Below are 19951 nucleotides of genomic sequence, written 5' to 3'. Positions count from 1 at the left end.
ATCCTGGTTTGAAGGACAGGTGTCTGCCAATAAAGGCAGAAGCTTCTCTTTGAAATGGGAATGTAAACTCCTCCCTCCAAATTATTATAATTTTGAAATTAAGGGGCTCTCAGGCAAAGATATGGGAATTAGAAATAACTATTCTTTACTAGGAAAATTAAAAAAGAAATACAGTATTACAATCTCAACCCTGACAGAGTTGGTAGCAGTCCCATTAAATGATGGCTGCATCTTCCTGCAGTGGCAGATGTGGTTCAGCTGAAACAGTGCTCCTGTAGAAAGGTGCAGCCGTGTTCCAGAAGTCCAGGGATGATGTGGGAAGGTCCAGTTTTCCTCTGGAATCCAGTGGAAAGAAGGTACCTTGGTGTTCCAAATCTCAGTTTTTACCTAGGTAGGAAAGGCTTGGCTCCTCCCCCTGGCTGGAGCATCTCCCAGTGGGATGATGTAATTTTATCAGTCATACAGTGGGACTGAATGGCCCATTAGCAGATGATATCTTCCTGGAGGGAGGATGGGTTGTGGAAAAGATAAAGATGATTGTCCACCTGGTTTTAAAGATGGCCCATTAACAGATAATGTGTGCTACGGAGATAAGGAATCACTGCCCCACCTGGTTTTAACAGATGGTGATAGAATACACATTTCTGGTCACATCCTGTATTGCAACCCAAAACATCCCCCTTGCTGCAAAACAGAGCAGATAACTTCTTGCTACAGGTCTTTGAACATTCACTTCTACATGCACCACAGTGAAATGCTCACTACTTTTAGTGACAGACTTGTTCAGATATTATAGAAAAAAGGCCAGATTAAGCTTGACAGGCAGTTCTTTTGTGGTTTTTTGGAGATGATTATAGGATAAACAGTGTTTTCAAATTATTATCCATATCCTTTCTCTCTAAATCTCAAACTCGCTAAGCTGCACACAGCTATGACCCTTCATGTGACCTCTCAGAGTTTAAACCCTATTGTTTTCTTCATGCAATTTTTTATCCAAGCACATTGTTGTTTACTAACATTGTTCATCAAACCTCTGCTTTTAAGCATGTCACTCAATCAAAATCCCCCAGAATATTTTTCTATATCTCAATTCATAAATAACAGTATTTTTCCCTTTTGAAACACCCGAAAACAATGAAAATCATTTTTCCAGTATGTGAAAATAGCTGCATAAACCCACCATTTTGTGTTTCATTAAAATTATAGGCAGACAAGTCATACTTTTTATATTTTTTTCATGGTTTTATATAGTGGTTAAACTCAATTTTTTGTCATTTTCTCCCAGGTCAGGTTCCAGTTACCTTTCAAATGGTAGAGGGCATCTTGACTTCCCAGGACGCAGAGGAGCAGGGTAAGTGGGTGGCTGGCAACCCTGCTGTTCTCTTACTAAGACCACAGTGCAGGGAATAAGAAACATGGTGGGATATTTCAATATGAAAAACCTGCTGGTGGAAGTGTTCTGCCAGACTGCAGCAGCAGCACACACAGGCTGAATCTCTTAGAGGGTGAACTTGGCTTTGTTGTCTCCTCCAGACTTAAAAAAGATCACTGGAATGAATGGAGTCTCCCAGGATCCTGGAGTACAACCAAGGACTGGGTGCTGTTTTGTCAGGATTTATCTGGGTCAGTTTTATCAGGATTTTCAAACCTTCCTGTACTTTCCACAAAGTGCCCTAAATATGGACATTGTTTTTGCCAGTCTTGTTGGCTTTGGCAATGTTTGGCTGCTATGCCTGTTGAAGCATTCCAGAAAGGAACACTAAAACAAGCAAAATGCGTGTCATTTCCTGGTATTAAACCAGAGCTTTTTTTTTATCTCTTTAGCTTTAACAGTGTGATAATCTTTGATCAAATCTCTTCTTTTTTTCCTTTTGCAAGAGTAAAAATCAGCTATTCTGTTGTCAGAAAGTTTATTATAAGATAGGAGAAGGCAGGGCTAATGAATTGCTTACAGCAAATAAAATACCACAGAAATCATTAGCAACAGAAATACTTTGTGATTTGAAGCACTTCTGCAAAATTACTATTAGATTCTCTTTACTGCAGGCCAAGTAAGAAAATGTCAGACTTTTCATTTCAAATATCTGTTTTAGTTATGTGCATTTTCTTCCACCTGAAGGTTTATCCTTTTATATTTGTACTTACTGTCCTTCAGAATCGCTAACATAGTGTTTCTAGTTTTGCAGCTTTACATAAAAGTACAATTAGAATTTGAGAGATGCCATATTTGCCAAAATCCAATAGTACTTTCCCATAAATACATGAAATCAAACACTTCCTGAGCTGGATTTCTAGTATGTGTGTGCCATCATGCTATTTATATTACTGTGCTCTTGATAACGAATACATAAGCATATGTTTTGTTTCAGATAAGAATCAAGTTGATAAATATTTATCTGACTTTCCTTCATGCTTAGGCTGAGAATCCAGTAAAGAAAAGCAAAGCAAAGTTAAATTTTGTGCATATGGTGCCACTCTTTGCTTATTCAGCACCTCCCTGTCCTTACTGGAGATGAAGTTATGACAATGCTTTGGAGCTCTGGTCTCTGGCTGATATTACTATAACAAAAATAGAGACATAGATATCAATTCTGACAAATATAGACATGTAGCTGGTGACCTCATCTACTGGCCACAACAGCAGCAATGTCTGGCCACAGACTACAAAGATGGTAAGAATAAAATGAAGAAAGCACATGAGAAATCAAGTGGAAAATTCTGGAGATTACAGAGTGGGGGAAGAGTGAAAAAACCAATAAATGTTTCAAGCACACCAGGAGCAAGAGGTCAGTAAGAGATATAGAAATGTTCTTTGAGAAGGAACAAGTAATTTATTGACACAAAAAATATTTTCTAGGCAGCACACTATCTCCAAAAATTGGTCCTTTTATCTGTGAAGTAGGATGGGGAGAAGCCAACTATATTCTTGCAAGGATGAAAAGGGGAAGAAAGTAAAAATTAAAGCTCTACAAAAGAAGGGATTAAATATACACCTGTTCCAAGAAAATCTAGTGTACAATAAAATATTAAGTACTATAGGAAATTAGTCACATCAGTTGAATGTGAACATATTTTTAGTATGTAAACCATGTATTTGGAGTCTGAAGACCAAGAGCATGAAAAGAAGAATTACCACCTTTTAACTTCATCATCCAGTGTATTCAGTGTTCTGTGAGTGTGAGCAAACTCTTCCTTGCTGGCATGCTATGATTTGGGCCAAGGAAAATCCTGTAGCCCCTATTCTACATAGTCAACAGCCTTTTTTATTATGAAATCTGAGGTTGCTATTCAAATGACTGATGCTGAGTGATTGACAGGTTCTGAATGTTTTTCTTCCACATTTTATGTCATCTTTAATGCCATCAAGTCTGTGTGTATGTTCACATTGGTTTCTTAAGTGGGTGCATGTGCCCTGGCATTACCACAAGGAACTGGAAAAGTTCTGTTTGGAAACAGAAGATGCTCAACAGTAACCTGATAGTCTAAACCATCAGTGAATATGTGGGATCCTCTTCTGCCTGATTTAGACACAGATTTGGACACAGGGTTCATATCTTCCACATGAGTGAATTAGTTCTGATATTGTAGACCTTCTTTGTTCCCCACTGATGGAGGTTGTATTCAATATTTGTTCTATCTGAATAAAAGAGAAAAGGGTTTCCAAACTTCCCACTGTCAGCATGCACCAATAATGTGCCAAAGGGTCCAGGTTCATCCCAGTGTGTTTTAGTGTGTGTGCACAGTGGCTTGTCTTCAATATGCTCAGAGCCATAAACAAGCATACAATGGATCATTACTTCTAGCAATGATATGAAAGACTGGAGCATCCCAGGGAAGCAGTTCATACCTGCATCTCTCAGTTCCCACAGCCATGTTGTCACACAAAATCCATCTGAAATCCCTCTTGTTTTGCATGGGACCCGTGCTGGAGACACGAAAGGTTTTCTTTAGTAGCAGTTTAGCAAGGAAGCTGCACTTTCCAGCCTCTGAACTCAACAGGAGCCATAGTCCCAAGCAGTTTGTTATTCACAGCCATATGTAACCAAGGGTTTCTTTGCAATGTGTGCCTACACCCCACAGTTTTTGGCATTTCTGGGACATTTTCACAGAAAGGTAGGCATCTGATATTACACCTGCTTCCTCTGCACCTGTCTTTGCATCCTTTGATGTCTATAACTGTCTGAAAATGAAAGATTTCTCTCCTCTCCTGACAGTGCAACAAATCCTGGTGCAGCATTACTCCTCTGTGTGTCATGAGAGGTGCTCACTCATGCTCAGTGATAAGCTACCCTTGGTACTCAGTGGAGCTTGATGCAAAGGACATGGCACACAAAGAAGAAAGAGGGTACTGAAAGCACTCCCAGGGAAAGGCAGCTTTGTCAGATCAAGGCAAGGAGGGTGCTAAAAGTATTGGAATGGGCAGAACACACACAGAGATGGGAAAATGTAGGTACCTCTAGACCAAGGAAAGGTACATGTTATAAAATTGACACACCAAATCCTCACCCAGCATAGTGTGCCTTGATAATGACAAGGAAATACACAGTTAATTGTGAATCACAGCAGTCATGTCCCACTTTTGCTTCAGCTATTAAAGATGGATGAGTTAATTACCACCTAGTTATCTAGCAGAAAGATTCACAATATAAGATACTCCTGTGGAAAATAAAGTCAGCATGGTTTCACCTCCTGTTCTTAATGCAAGAGAATCAGAGAATTGTAAGCTAGACCATGTGATCAATAATTGCCAAAGTGGAATAAAAATACAGCCAGAAAACATGACTATCTTCTTCGAAACTTTCCATGAAAACATCTCACACAAAACTGCAAAGAAAAAATATTCAGAGGTTTTTTGAGTGGGAGACAATTTTACAAAAACACTGCAATTTTACAGTAATTTTGCTCACGGAATAACAGAAATTCAGCAAAAAATAAGTTTTTCACAAATTTCTCTCCTTACTTCATCTCCATTGATTACATAAATATGGTTTTTCAAATATGAAGTAGGAATGCAGCACCATTACCTGTTGGCCAGATGCTCTCATAGGGGCCACCACAGCCCAGGGGTCACAGAGAAGTTGAAGGCAGGCACAGACTCAGCATCCCTGAGCAGCTTTGAGTTTAGGCCTGATGCTGATACCTACATTACACTGCTGCTCTTGCTGGTTCCCAGCCTTCAGACACTATGTACCAAATAGCTGAGTAACATATTAATGTTTTCACTCCTATGATTGCTGTGATGAGGGACCTTAAGGTTGGTTCAGATTTGACTGGAGCAAACACCCTAGACCCACCTTGGAGAGGAATTAATTTACTAGCTCATCTGCTTTGCTGGGATAAATGCTTCAATCTCCACTGATGTCAGGAAGATTCAGCCATTGGTACCAGCTGAGCAGCCAGATTGCTGAGAGCACACCAGTGTGCTCTAACCAGCAGCTTTGTAGCAGCAGCTGCAGAGACACAGAAAAGAGCCCTCCCTGGCCTGGGCAGAGGACTTGGAGCTGAGTTCATCTCAGTGGGAAGTTTTCCTTTGCATGTATTCTGATATACATGAAAGAGCATAGCTACCTGTTGTTTTGTAAACTGAGCATGAGGAGAACTTTATATTGCATACAGAAGGTGTGAGCATCATTCCCTTTGAAGTTGAAGCCAGAACTCTAGACTGCAGGAGCAGAAGTATCAGGAGCATCATTAGTAACTTTCCTGTTTCTTCAGCACACAGTTGAAAGGCTGCTGTCATGGTAATTTTAAAACATCTCCTTTGAAATTATTTTAGATACCTTTTTTTGCACTTAACATCACAGTTTTTCATCTGCCTTTTTTTCAGCTCAAACTGTGTAGCATTCCCTTTATTTAAGTTCTTTATATTTATTTCCTAATATTTAATTTTGTAACACTGATCTGGGTTTGGTTTTACAAGGTAAAATCCAAATGAGTGAGAACAGTGAGAGTGAGATGACTGGATAGATGGGCAGACAGACAGACAGATACTGAGATTTTCTGTCCTTACAGCTTAACAAATCAACACCTGATTAACTGGTCCTATTTATTTCATACTGCTTGTACCTCCTGGTCAAGGGAGTAAACTTTTTTCCCTATTTGCTTTGAAGGTGACATCACAGAGCAGTCTGAACATCAGAAATAGAACTGTACCCCAGCAGGTGCCAGATGAGCAAAATCTTAGGCCATTTTGCACAAAACAAAGTAAAAATGTTTATAGTTTTAAAACATCATGGAATTGATCAAGATGTAGGATTCTGAATGCAGATAAACTTTCTGGACTGGGGACTATTTATGTATTAGTAGGAAATGTAGGCAGCCAAGAAGCAATCTGACCCTGTTCATTACACAGAAAAACTCCTGGTTTCAGGTATTCTCACGATAGGAAAAGACAGAGACATGCTTTTGAAACCACCATGGATGGGGGAGTGTGTGTGTGGGAACAGGAGGTATTGCTGTAACCAGTGGTGCTTTTATCAAATACATGTTGTGCATTCCAAATGGCTTCAATTATCTCTATGTCAGCAGTAATAAAGTATTTCTGTAGCACTTAATACGAGAAGTTATTTGTATTTTTTAATCAGAACTGATTTCTGGAAAATGCTTCATGAATAGGTAAATGCATAAAATCATGCATCTCCCTGTGAATCATTTTAATCCAAGGGTTGGTAGGAACAGAAACTTGCAGGAAGGCCCTGCTCTTGCATCCTTGCCTCTCTATGGCTCTGGCTTTTTTTCTGGCTTCTCTGCAGTCTGAGAGCAGTGGGTGATGCTAAAGGAGACAGGTGAGAGGTCAAAACTTGTTCCACCTTGCTAAGGTTATGGCACAGCCCATTTCAGCCAGGAAAATCTGGGCTGACCTCCTGCTGCTCTCAGTTGCACCTGCACAGAGGAGGGAGCTGGTCTTAGCATCTTTCATACACACACATATAAAGATTCATGGAAAGGAGATGGGGAGCACCTTGCTCTCATTACAAATCCACCTTCCAATCTATTTTTCAATGGCCAACAAAACCTTCCTTCTTCTTCTAAGAAAGAAGTTCACCTTCCTGCAGAAACAGCTTCCATCACAAGAGAATATTTTATTATACCTCCACCCTGGGCATAACAAGAAAATAAAGCAGTAATGGCAGAAAGACTAAAAACTACTAGGTCATGCAGCAAGGGCTTCTGCTGACCACAGAAATTAGGACTGAATGGAAGACATTTGCCACTTGAGCAGAGCTCTGCCCAAAAAATGAACCAAATAACAACAATAGTAATAAATAACATAACAACAATAGTAATAAATGTCATGGCAGGGAATTCTTCTACTTCCAGCTGTGCAGAGCCAGACCTAAGTTTCCCAAAGCCATGGCAATGACTCCACCAGTACAGCTGGCTTTGAGTCTGCTCTAGAAGAAACAGGAGAGTAAAAAGAGCAGAGATTGCCTCTGATGATCAGGAAAGGGCAGATTGCAGTACTTCTGCCTAGAGGAACCTCTCCTGTGTGTATCTGGACAGGAAAACTGTCATGGAAAAATTAGGCACAGTGACATTAGGGGTCCATCATGAACTGACTCCTCATCCCAGCCTCAGCCTAAGAAGCTGCTTCCCCACAGCTGTGGGTCCCCATGCAGGAGTCCCCCTATTCCTGGGCTCAGAATAGTCTGTGAATGCAGGGGTCCAATGTGGTTTTTAAGGAGAAGCAAAAAAAAGAAAAAGGGATTTTTTTTTAAATTTACTACACTATTTTGTTTTTCTAAATTCAGAGTCCTGTAGGTTTTGTGTTAGAAGAGATGAGGAAAAAGCCTAAATGAGTAATGCAGCTTTTAATACAAGCATCTGGTCCTGCAGACATGCTGAGTGGGAGGAGGAGGATTTTTCCATTTTAAATAAAGCAATGATTATAAAAACATGACAGGAGTGTGTCTTCATATGGGAAAGCCTGTCACCTTTATTATTTCTGCTGGCAGCAGTGACTAGATGTACTTTCTGAAACATAAGCCTTTCACTCACAGACACAGCATTGAAATATTTCTCTCATGAAATGCAAGTAGAAAGCCAGAGGTAGATGTAGATTGTATTGGGAGAGGCTGTTAAAATAATCACTCATTTCCACCTTTATTGCTTGTCACAGCAACACACCTTGGGCCAGGCCCTTCCTTTACAGAGGGAGGCTGTGATCTCCAGAGCAAAGAAGATTACTTCTTTTTTATGGATAAGTACTTAACTAAAGCCTTCAATAGGCTATGTTTTGTGCCTTTGAAAGTGATCCTTTTATTTAATGTTTTTTTGCATCCAGAGTTCCTTACTGATATTTTATTATTGAAGGTGTGTGAGAAAACCTCTTCACTTTTTTCACTCCATTTCCCTTTCAATAAGAAAGGCTAAAAGTCCTCACTCTGGTCTAGCGGAAAGAAGAAAACTTTTCAAGTAAAGATAAACAACACAGAAACCAAAGGAAAAAAAAACCAACCAAACAAACAAACAAAAAAAAACTTACTAAACCAGGAAAAATAATATCAATTTGTCCCAGAAATGATTGCTGAGAAATTGCAGGGGTGGTGAAGGAGGCAGAGAAATTATAATATTCCCAAAAGGAAAATAGCTGGGAAATGAGGAGAGGCATGGTTCCACCCATGCCATAGTCCCACAAGACATCCAGGGTGCAGAGAGCACAGTAATGTTACTGTCAAATCTAGAAGTTGGTTGGCTCAATTTGGCCAATTAATTTGTGATGACTTCCCCCAATAGCAAGAATTATCTTCTGGTGGTTCAGATCATCAGGTATCAGTGTGAAAGGGGGTCAGAATGGTCGTCTGCAGACCTAACTACAGAATGGCAGAAATTGTCTTCTGTATGTAAGAGTGTATGGATGGTCTCAGGTGGAGAAGATAATTGGCCTGATTCTGTCACTTCTGGACAAACATTCTGACCCAGTGGGACATTATACAAGAGGGAAGAGGTGGAGGCTTCTAATTGTCCTGGTGTGTTTAGAGGGAAATAACAGCCATAACCAGAGTTTGCACAGAAACTGGTTGAATGGTGAATGTGGAAACAAGAGGAGACCCATATGTTTGATACATGCAGGAGGTACAGGCTTGAGTAGTGAAGATCAGAGAGGTTGTGGGTCAGTGTTCTGGGTTAGCTGCCTTAATTCCACCCACACTTCTTGGGTGCCCATCTCTTTTATCAGGTTTGCTCCTGCCTGGCTCTGCCTGCATTACCACACCTGCAGAGCAGAGTAAGTAGAATGCCAAGAACAATTCTGGTGGTTGGGGCTAGCAGGGAGAGGGATAGGACTTACTGGGAGGGAGGGAGGGAGGGAGGGAGGGAGGGAGGAAGGAAGGAAGGAAGGAAGGAAGGAAGGAAGGAAGGAAGGAAGGAAGGAAGGAAGGAAGGAAGGAAGGAAGGAAGGAAGGAAGGAAGGAACTTAAATGAAAAGATTCTAAGAAATTCTGAAATGAGTAATCAGTTAAAAGACATATGAGACAAATGCCAACTCACAAGCACGGAGATGGACAGCAAGGCACACAGAGCCTATGCACTTCCAATGCAAAAAGCTAATTCCCAACCTTCAGAGAAGGGTCTAGCAGCCAGTTATAACAGTAACTCAGTTTTGTAATGCTCTGAAGCCCATTTAGGGTATGAAGGTGTCCTGGGTTGATGGTTTGTGCTGGTTACTGCTCTGCAGGTTTGATGGGAGACAGAGCATGTCCCAGAATTGTGAAGATGCATGCAAGAGGTGAGCAGAAAAAAGATCCTTTGGTGAAGTAGGAAGAAGGATTGAAAAGGAAATTTAAAATCAAAATTTAAAGCAAAACACATGCTGAAAGTCCTGAAGGGCGATTTCATTGAGGAAATGTGTTTTGAGGAGAAATTTAAAGGAATTAATTATGATCTTGCATGCAAGATGGGAGAAATCACTAAGTAAAAGCACTTGGGTGCAGGCTAAACTGCAAACTATCTTTGTTCATTCAGACCCATGTTTTGAGGAACAAAAGGGGGTTTTGGGTGCCATTCTTTGTCCTACTCTATTTTTCTGCTGGTATTGGGCATACATTTAACATTCACTCCCCAAAAGAAAAAAAAAATCAACTGTCTCTTGGTGGATACTAAAACTCACTGATCACTTACAGAAACACAGACTGTGAGGGGATACAGTGAGAAAATAACTCAGTTTTTACATCTTTTAGGGTTATTTCAGCATCCATTAGGAATTACCTGGAATTATCAAAACTCACTCAAGTCACAGAGAAGACATTATAAAATCACATTTTCTGTGTATCCTTGTACTTTTCTTTCAAGTTAGCCTGGTTTGGTCACATTACAATTGGATAAAATATAGTTATTTTAATGATAATATATAATATGCCTAATTCAGTAACACAATCTTCCTGTGCAGGGTTTTCTTTTACCTTTGTAATTTGTTCTGTCACCATTACTTCCATTACCCCTACTGAGAATCATATGCCTTTCCAAGAATCTGTATAACAGCAAGAATTCTGTGGATATTACCATGACACTGACAAAAGCAAATATGGAAAAATACTATAATGTAACAGAATGAGAAATGCTTCCTACAATTCCATATTCTTGCAAGTCTCTGGTACTCAGAATCATAGAATTGACCATAGAGCCCAACTATTAACCCTTGCCAAGCCCACCACTAAAGCATGTCCCTAAATGTTAAATCTACATCTTTTAAATACCACCAGGTATTTAAACCACCACTCCCTGGGCAGTCCTGTTCTAATGCTTAACAACCCTTTCAGTGAAGAATGTTATCACAATTTTCAATCTAAGCCTTTCCTGGCACATCCTAGGGCCATTTCCTCTTGTCTTACCACTTGTTACTTGGAAGAAGAGACTGATCCTCATCTGTCTATCACTTCCTTTCAGGTAGCTGTAGACAGAGCTAATGTCCCCCTGATCCTCCTTTTCTCCAGGCTAAACAACCCCAGGTCTCTCAGCTGCTCCTCACAGGACTTGTTCTCCAGACCCTTCCCTGCTCTGCTGCCTTTCTCTGGACTTGCTCCAATCCCTCAATGTCTTTCTTGCAATGACAGACTCAGAACTGATGCATTTGATAGGGGAAAAAATATAAAAGCTGTATGTCTATCAATATCTTAATTTAACCGATAAGTAAAAGGAGTTGGTTCTTTTGTTCTTTTGTAGTTTTGTTTTAAAGCCATCTACATGCAGGAGTGACTAAACTCCTGTAGAAAGCACTTTCCTTTGAACAAAGCACACATAAGTGGCAGCATCCAGAAGGTTTTACCTCAAATCCAGGTACAGCCATGCAAGCTCAGTCCTCCTGGAATTAATCATGAGTTAGTAACAGTCTCGAGTGGAATTTGGATTTTCAGTGCATTCACATCCCTGAGCATTCCTGCACTTTACCCACTAAAAATGTCTTTACACTCTCAGCCCAAATTGTGACCCCCCAGCCTTCTGTTAACAGTTTTCTAATATAAATGTTCACATATTTTCTTTCAGCTGCAGAAACTTCTTCATGCTGAACTGTCAAAGTTGACTTTAAATATAGGGATGGTTTGGAAAGGTTCTCTCCTAATGCAGCATTTCATTGTTAAATTAAAAAAAAAATAGGATTGTTAATACACAGGAATTGCATAGCATTGTCTTCCCAGTGAACACTTTATTTCAAAATAAATGATGATATTTTGAAGTGATCAGACCACTCTAAAATACCTCCTTGAAAAAAAAATCCTAGAATAAAAAGTGTCACATTCAGGGATGCAGGAAGAGTAATTTGGGATTAATCCTGATAGTGTTAATGTGGCTGAATCAGAAGCACCATTTTGGAAGGGCAAAATAATCTTCTCTCAGAAATTATATCTACAGGTTGCTTCTCTATACATATGAGGTAGTTTTGAGCTGAAACATCCTCAAATAAACTAGGAAAATAGACAAATATTATTCTGAATTCATTTGTCCCAATCTACTTCTCATGGGCTCCCACATCAGAATCATCAGTAAGGCAACAAGGGCACCACACTCAGATTTGCTCAGAGTTAAGAGACCAGTTTTGGAAGACTGAAATTTAATGTAATAGAGATAAAGACCTCAGAGGATTACAACAGCTTACTACCTAGAAACAAAAAACCCGAAAATGATGTGGTGATAAGGTTTGTTTAAACTGTCTTTAATGACTCTTCCTTTCAAACTGATAAGAAAACCTGAAACAGCAGTTGCTAATTAGCATGGCAGTGTCTTAGCTGATTGTCTTTCCCTGGGACCACAGTGCAAATAACCCTGTGACTTTTCTTGTGCCAGGAGAATGGGTTTACAAAGTCTAATTAAGGAACTGAACAGCCAATTGTGATGAAGAGCCCGACAGAGCCTGCTTGTTTTATAAATATCACAAGTGGGTCTCTAAAATTCTCCCTATTAGTGCTTTTATTTGGGAAAGTGGTTCCACCAAAAGGAGACAAACACAGAAAGAAATCAGTGAGTGTCAATATATGAGTAGTAGTATATGGTTTGTGAACAGGTCTCTATGTGTTATTTAATGAATGAATCAATTTACTTTCCTCTTCAGAGAAAAAATGAAAAAAGGATTTCATCCCACTTAATCAATATTAGTCAATAATTGTCTTCCTTGGTGAAGCTAGAAAGCAGTTAACATTCACATACTTCCCACTACAATTTTATCTTCATACAGATAAAACAAATTATCTCTAATGATCAGCTTTCCTCCCCCATTTGAACACCATGGTCGACATTTAGGAGAAATGAGCCAATCCAAGCAACTTAATTGCTATCAGCAAAATAAAATTATTATCTCAACAGCTGAGGACAATGTCTAGGTGCTTGCAGGATGATCTGTCTGGTACATGTCCTCTGAGATTAGAGGTGCCACATATTTTTATGGAGTTTGCTTGGTCAGGTTTTACTACTGGGAGGGACTGGGGGTGGTGGCATTTGTGAGGTTGTTTGACACTTCCCCCATGTCCAGTGGAGCCAGCCAGCTCCAGGACACCACAGCTGGCCAAGGCTGACCCAGTACCAACAGGGGTGCTGCCTCTGGGCTAACAAATGTAAGAAGAGGGAAAGTTACAGTGCAACAGCAACCTCAGAGAGAGAGAGAGAGGAGTGAGAACAAGTGGGAGCAGCAGCCCTACAGATGCTCACTAAGGCAGCTAAAGAAATGTGGGAGTGAAGTTGAGCCCAGGAGGAAGAGAGGGGTGTGAGGGAAATATTTTAAGATTTGGTTTTGCGTCTCATTATCCTATACTGATTTGATTGGTAGCAAGCTTAACTAATTTCCCCAAACTGAGACTGTTTTGCCCATGATGGTAACTGGTGAGTGATCTCTCCCTGTTCTTGTCTCAATCCATGAGATTTTTTTTGTATTTTCTCTCCCTCCTGCAGCTGGAGAGGGTAGTGATAGAACAGCTTTGGTGGGCACCTGTTTTCCACAAGGGTCAACCTACCAACAAAGTTATTTGAGGAATTGTATTTCAACAAATACCTTTTATTTTTTTCTGTAATATCAACAGAGTTCTTCACAATTGTGAACCCTAATCCATCTACTTTGTGCAAAGTGCCAAGAAAAGCATGACAGAAGAGACTGGAAGATAGAATAATTCAGATTCTTTGGTTGTCACACCTGTACTGCAGACCAGAAAGAGATGTTTTGATATTTCATTGGTGTGGATAAAAACTGCCTAATCTCCTTTCATAGTGTGCAATTGTTTATGCACTTTTGCTGGCATTTCAGTGGTACTCTTTTTACTCTGCTGTCCCAAATGTCCAGATCTGTGAAAAGCACATTATCTTATTCTGAAATATAGTTTAGCTTTGAGAAAAAGGGCACTCTAGAATATAAACCAATAAATAGATAGAAGAAACAGGAAAATCCAACTATTGAATTTTCTTTTTGTATCCTATCAATGCATTTTTCTCTGGTAAGAGTACATTTTTGCTACTCATTTTATCAGTTTCTCTGCTCAATTTTCGGGTAGCTATAAAAATTTATGACTTCTTTTTCTTCTACGGAATATTTTATTGATCTTATATTAAACACAACATAATAATTTAGAGCAGAGCTCCAGTTTACTCACACCCTCAGTGACCACTATACCACATTCTCCTCACTGTCCTACTTTCCTGTCCCTTTCCTCTCCCATCATAGACACAGCTTGTTAGGAGCTAGGGATTGATGTCACCCTGTGCTGACATTTACAGAGTAAAGTACGCAGGAATATGATGTTTTTTACAGTGCCTTTGTCTCATCCTCATGGATCCAATCCTTGTGGTTTGGTGCAACCCAGCTAAGCCTTTGTGCTAGTCCCCCTTAGAAGTATCAGCAGTATCCAATATAATGAGATCATTTCACTGAGTGAGGTTTGGGGTCTTCACAGAAAATGTGAAGTGATGAAGCACATGGGGAATCTCTGTACAGATGAGATCTTTCTTTGATGAGCACTGCCTCTGATCCCAGAGAAACACTATGGGCCCCCTGATCATCCTTCTTCCCAATCATATCTATATCCAACAGGGCAAGCACAATTCTTACCATTGCATTATAAGTTCTCTGCTATAATTAATTTTTTTGTTGCACTCCTGCCTGAGTGATTTCCTCTTTAACTAGATATTTCAAAAAGAGGAAGAAAAATGATTCTTGAATTGCAGCTACATTGCTGGCTTTATGAAGATACATGGTACAGCCAGGAAAACAATTTCTCCCAACTTGAACAGCCTTCTCTGAAAACACACCTATGAAGCAGACACTGTTTAAAATAAAATGATAAATTTTAAGCAAGGAGGAAAAACCCCACCTCTTTTAAGTAATAGAAATTAATTATTCAATGCTCAACTACATCCTTTCATCCTACTCCTGTTTATTCCTAGGAAAGGAGAGGAAACAGCTGACAAAAAGGCTACCGAATTTCTTGTCAAGGGTAAAATAACTTTGTTGTCATGTCCTGAGGGCTGTTCATGATGATATTGCACATTTCATGTCTGTCTGTGACACTGCAATTGTTGGGATTCCAGTAAGGCTTGACATTCTCTAAATGCCCTGGAAAATGCTGCAAAACTGCTCTAGTCTTTCATCTGCCTAACCTGCAGAATGACTTTGGAAGCACTTCACATATCTTTAAATTAATTAAGGGGCTTGGGAAGGGAACTTCAAGTGAAATTAATCAGTGAAATCAATAAACATTTGGCTGAGCTATAGACCCAGGACCAGACCAGTCTTGGCTATTTTGGCTCACAAAGTTCTCAGAGCCAGACAAAGTAGATCTCCTCCACGTAGGATGGAATACACTATACCTTAATCCAACAGATGCCCAAATTCAAACCTTTTTCTTTTTTTAACACTGTCTCCTTCCTAGGGATCTGTATGTAGAGTTTCATTCTGTGGTTCTTGATTTGCTCTGCATCTTTTTCTGTTTTCCTGTCATCCCTTGCTCAGGAAAGGATATGATGAGCAATGACATCTTAAGCCCAGACTATTCACAGGTGTTGCAAGTCTTTATCTCAGGGACAGAAATGCTGGTGCAGGCCTGGCTGGAACAGCTACAACCTCCAGCTCTTTGTTACTGCTACTGTTCCCTCAGTGGACATTGTTCTGATGATCCACAGGCTTATTTGTTGGAAAATTAACCAGTGGGTGATCCTCTGGGTTTGGGACCCTTTGGTTTTAGTGGGGGCCAGGAAATCACCATCAGCTGGCCTTGAGTTCCATCAAGGGCGTGATCCCATTGTCATTGAACACTTGTGAACAAGTATACCAGACAATTTGCTTGCATTTTTTACATAGGTGACTTATGTGATCTAACTTTATTTACCCACACCTACCTGACTCACAACTAAAAAAAATAAAATTACTCCAAACTGAGATTGTTCTATGTTCACAAAGACCCTTTGAGCTTGTTCAGAACTTCATTCTTTGCCTCTCATTTCTGAGTGTGTGTGCACCATTTGTCAGCATTAAACCTGGAACATGGGACAAAGCTGCCACTTGTGCTTCAACTACCTGTTCTTGAACATCCAACCTTTTACAAATACAGCTGCCTGTTCTTTGTGAAAAACAACATTGTCCATGTCCTGCTTTCATGTCTAAATGGAATAGTTGAGAGAAGAGTTCTGTTAAATGTCTGTCAAACCAGGGTATCACAGAGGACTGCCAGCTAGTTTGGGCTCTTTTACTCTGAAATTTCTTCAGGATTTCAAGCTTGCAGTCCCAAGCAGATGTGGCTGCTACAACTGTGCTAGGTCAGATAGATAAGTCAAATGTACTCATGTATTGTTGGCTACTATTTTTTCTCTTTTGCCTGTAAAAGAAGTTTAGTTTATTCTTGCCCTCCAAGGACAAGATTCTTCCTGTTGCTTTCACTGTGTTAAAATCAGTATTCTTAGAGTACTTTCTCTAGGTGTACAAGGTATTAGAGAAACAGGGTTTTCCAATTTTCTGTTGTCCAGCTCCTTGGCTTCTAGGTGAAAGAGACAAAATCTGTGTTTAGACTAACCAGAGCAAGAGAGTTCATTTTCATCTATCAAGACAATGTTTTTTTTTATTTCTTATTTCTTTCTTCCTTTTATTATTTTTCATAGATGATAGGAGAGAATAATAAGGAAATTTAATGTGTTGGATTTGCCAGCTGAAGTAATTAATCACAACTCTATAAAGCCCAAAGGACTACTCCAATTTGCACCAACAGTGAAGCCAGTTTGCTAGAACAGTTTTCTGATTGTTATCCTGTTTTTTTCAACATTACTCTTACATCTTTGTTTTATAATAGTTTGCTATTTTCTTCTGGCAACATCCATTGCTCATTACACACACTTGAATACAAGCAGAGGATTTTTTTTTTTGTCAAAAACCTCTACTAAGCAGTTGCCAGCACATATAATTCAGAAACTCTGTAATCATTTTTAAAATAAAAAGATATCACTAACTAGTGCATCCAAAAACTATAATTTACAAATAAATTCAATTGTATGTTATAAAATGGATGAGGAATTAACATATTGAGACTTTATTCTAGCCAGTGCTCAGAGCTTTGCAAAGAGCTGTTTTAAGTTGTGTAAAGTAAGACTAATGTAATCTGTACAGTAGCAATAAAAATTCTTTTGTAGGTGTGCTATCAACTGGCACTTGTAATATTTTTTGTTTTAAATATTGGTTGTAACCCCAAACTTCAGACCTCTGTAGAAATGATTATTGATATGCAAAGGCATTTCCTGTCAGGAGATAAGCATAATACCTAAACTTGGAATGACTCTTTCTCACCTGTAGATTTTGGGCAAGTTTTACCCTAAAATTAATATAGACTGACACCACTGATGGAGGCCTAATCCTGTACTGACCTCAGTGCAGGTATTTGTCTGGCTTTGCTTTTTTTTTTTTCTGTCCCAACAGAACTTGTCTTAAACTGCAATGTGAAATGGGCTTGGGTATTGCAGGAGAGAGAAAAGACCTGCTCAGTTAATTTCATCCTATTTGAAAGCTGCAGTTGTTACACCTGTAAGAGACAGCTCAATGAAGCACTTTCATCAGAGGACTTTTTCACCAGATGCTTATAGATAAGTAATTTGCATAAATTAGATCTATGTAGGTAGATGAATCCTATGCAGTGACACTAAGGGAAGTGACCTGCATCATTCTAATGCTGTTACAAAAAATAGACTATTATGGCAACATAGCTGAAACTGTGAATGTTAAGGACTTGATTTCTTTTTGATCTTCTCAGACTTCCTCAGAAAACCTCCCTCTGGAGCAGCAAAGCAGGATAAGCAGAGCTCTGCCTTGCTCCTCCATTCCCTACTTTTTCCTCTCTGCAGTTTTGGTAGCTGCGATGGGAAAAGGATTCAGATGAGAAGATAGTCTAGCATCTCCTTCCTGTTCCCTTTTTACAAGAGTCAGGTACAAAGCTTTTGCAGTGTCTGGACAGGGTCTTTGACTCATTGCAATATTTCAGCACTGAATCTTAGTGGAGAGAATTTTACTCTGCTTGGAAACATTGAAGGACATGCAGCTAATTTCTCACAGAGATAACAAAGAATTGGAAACCAAAGTTTTAGATTTGTAAAACTAACAAATTCTTTTAGAAAGGTAAAGCAGGTCAGGTCAGATCAGGTTGCTCTGAATCAGTGCTTAGAAGACTGAGTTAGTCAAGAAAATTGGTGATGATATAACAAAAATAGGTAACTTCAGAGCAACTTGAGTCTGAAAGCACTTAGCAGTACAAGTAGCTTTGTACTGCTAAGTGTCAGAAGATAAGCAGCCATCTAATCCCCATGGCCCACAATGAATAAAAGCATTGTTTTACTTAATTAATGTGCTGATCAATATTATCTGTCTCTTTGAAACTTTATCTAATGCTTTGCCAGCAAATTTTCAAAATTTCTGCACAAACTGAAGACCCTGTCACTGAATGCCCATCAGTGTAGCAGCACAGCCCTGGTGGCTACAGGGCAAAAGCACTACAATGAAAGTGAGTGAGAACCTTCACAATCAGTCTGCTCTCCAGAACTGCAATACTTCTTGGAGAAACCACATCCAGTGCTGAGTTTGGATTACAGCAGTGCGACCTTTCTTTTCAGCAGCAGTAAACTCAGCTCCAGCCTGACCTGAAGGGAAGGACAGCACTGTCTTGTGACCCCATGGCCACATCTCCTGCCTTGAAACAACTGGCATTAATAGAGGAGAAACACCCCTCCTAAACTTTCACCTCCTTTTGTGCCATCTCACCCCTGCCACTGGCAAATGACATAAGTAAATTCACACCTGAGATTCACACTTGAAGATTACTAAGCAAATAACACACATGGCCAGGCATATTGAAAAAATCTTACAGAAATGGAAACACATGTTCATTAATAAGAGACAGGACATCAGTCAATTAAAATATAGTCAGCCCCATGATTTCTGAAATCCACCCCTGGAACTGCTGTTGTTCACACAGCTCCCAAACCTGCACTGAAGGGATCTCTCAGAGAGTCAGTACTGCTTGTCATTTAGGGATCTGAGATGTACTTCTGCAGGAGCAATCTGGGTAGTAAATCTGAGAGAAACTCAAATGAGAGTTTAGATGAGTAATGTTAGCATTGCATTGACATTAGCCTCCACAGTGGTGGTGTTGGTGCAGTGGGATGTCCCTTTGCCATTCTCCCAATATAAATGTGTGTTGTTCTAGGTGTTGTTTGATGGCTTCTCAGATTGATGAGCAGTTTTTTGTTTTTATGATAAGCTCAGAAACACAAGCTGAAAGCAACAAAGCAGTGGATGGCAACAGCGATGTAATTATTATGAACATGAAAATTGGTAGTTATCACAGGCCTGGTATTGTCAGGCAATAAAGAGTAAAGACATGTCACAAGTGACTGATAGATATGGAGGAAAAGGGAAGTTTGCTGACAAGGAAAAAGTGGTTAAAGCAAGAATGCCTGTCATAGCAGTATTTACATGCATAAAGGTGGAGCAAAATGTCCACGAAAAAAGCAGCGCCCTCTCACACTATTCATTTTATTTTGTCCTTGAATCCAAGTTACATTTTCATCTTAAAAAGAAAAATTTCACTCCCATGAGAGCTGGGAAAATAATTTCTTCATTTATGGAAAGCAATTTGAAAGATTTAAGAATAGGTTCCAAACATAGCTGATGCACTTTCTTTTTCTGTTTTAGTTAACATAGTTTTATTGATCTGAATATATCATTAACAGAAGTAATTGAGGGGGCAAGGAATTAGAACTGTCTACTATAATTTAATTTTCGGTCAAAATCTATATACCTGCTGTACTCCTGATTTCAAAATGTTGGTGTATTGCCACTGGCACACTACTCACTGTGAAGATTCTGCTTTATTGAGAGCACAATGTTTGTGACTTGTCCTCTCACAGTTGTAGAGACAAAAATACATGGACTTGATTTAAACAGGATGGCTGGCTGCAGTTTCAGTAGTGATACCAGGACAGACTAAAGACAGTACAAGAGCAA

At 39.5% G+C, this 19951-nt stretch overlaps 1 protein-coding gene across 1 annotated transcript in view; it reads left to right on the top strand.

Moving 5' to 3' along the window:
- The first annotated feature begins 1334 nt into the window (after window positions 1-1334).
- ST6GAL2 (ST6 beta-galactoside alpha-2,6-sialyltransferase 2) overlaps window positions 1335-19951 on the top strand; it is a 106391-nt gene continuing 87774 nt past the window's right edge. The window contains exon 1 of the mRNA XM_079300673.1: window positions 1335-1351. The gene's annotated coding sequence lies outside the window, so the exon portion shown is untranslated. The remainder of the gene's footprint in view (window positions 1352-19951) is intronic.

The sequence above is a fragment of the Erithacus rubecula genome (assembly GCF_903797595.1).
Source record: "Erithacus rubecula genome assembly, chromosome: 1".
Classification (NCBI taxonomy): domain Eukaryota; kingdom Metazoa; phylum Chordata; class Aves; order Passeriformes; family Muscicapidae; genus Erithacus; species Erithacus rubecula.
The sequence above is the reverse complement of the archived record's forward strand: the minus strand, read 5'-3'. Positions and strand labels throughout refer to the sequence as shown.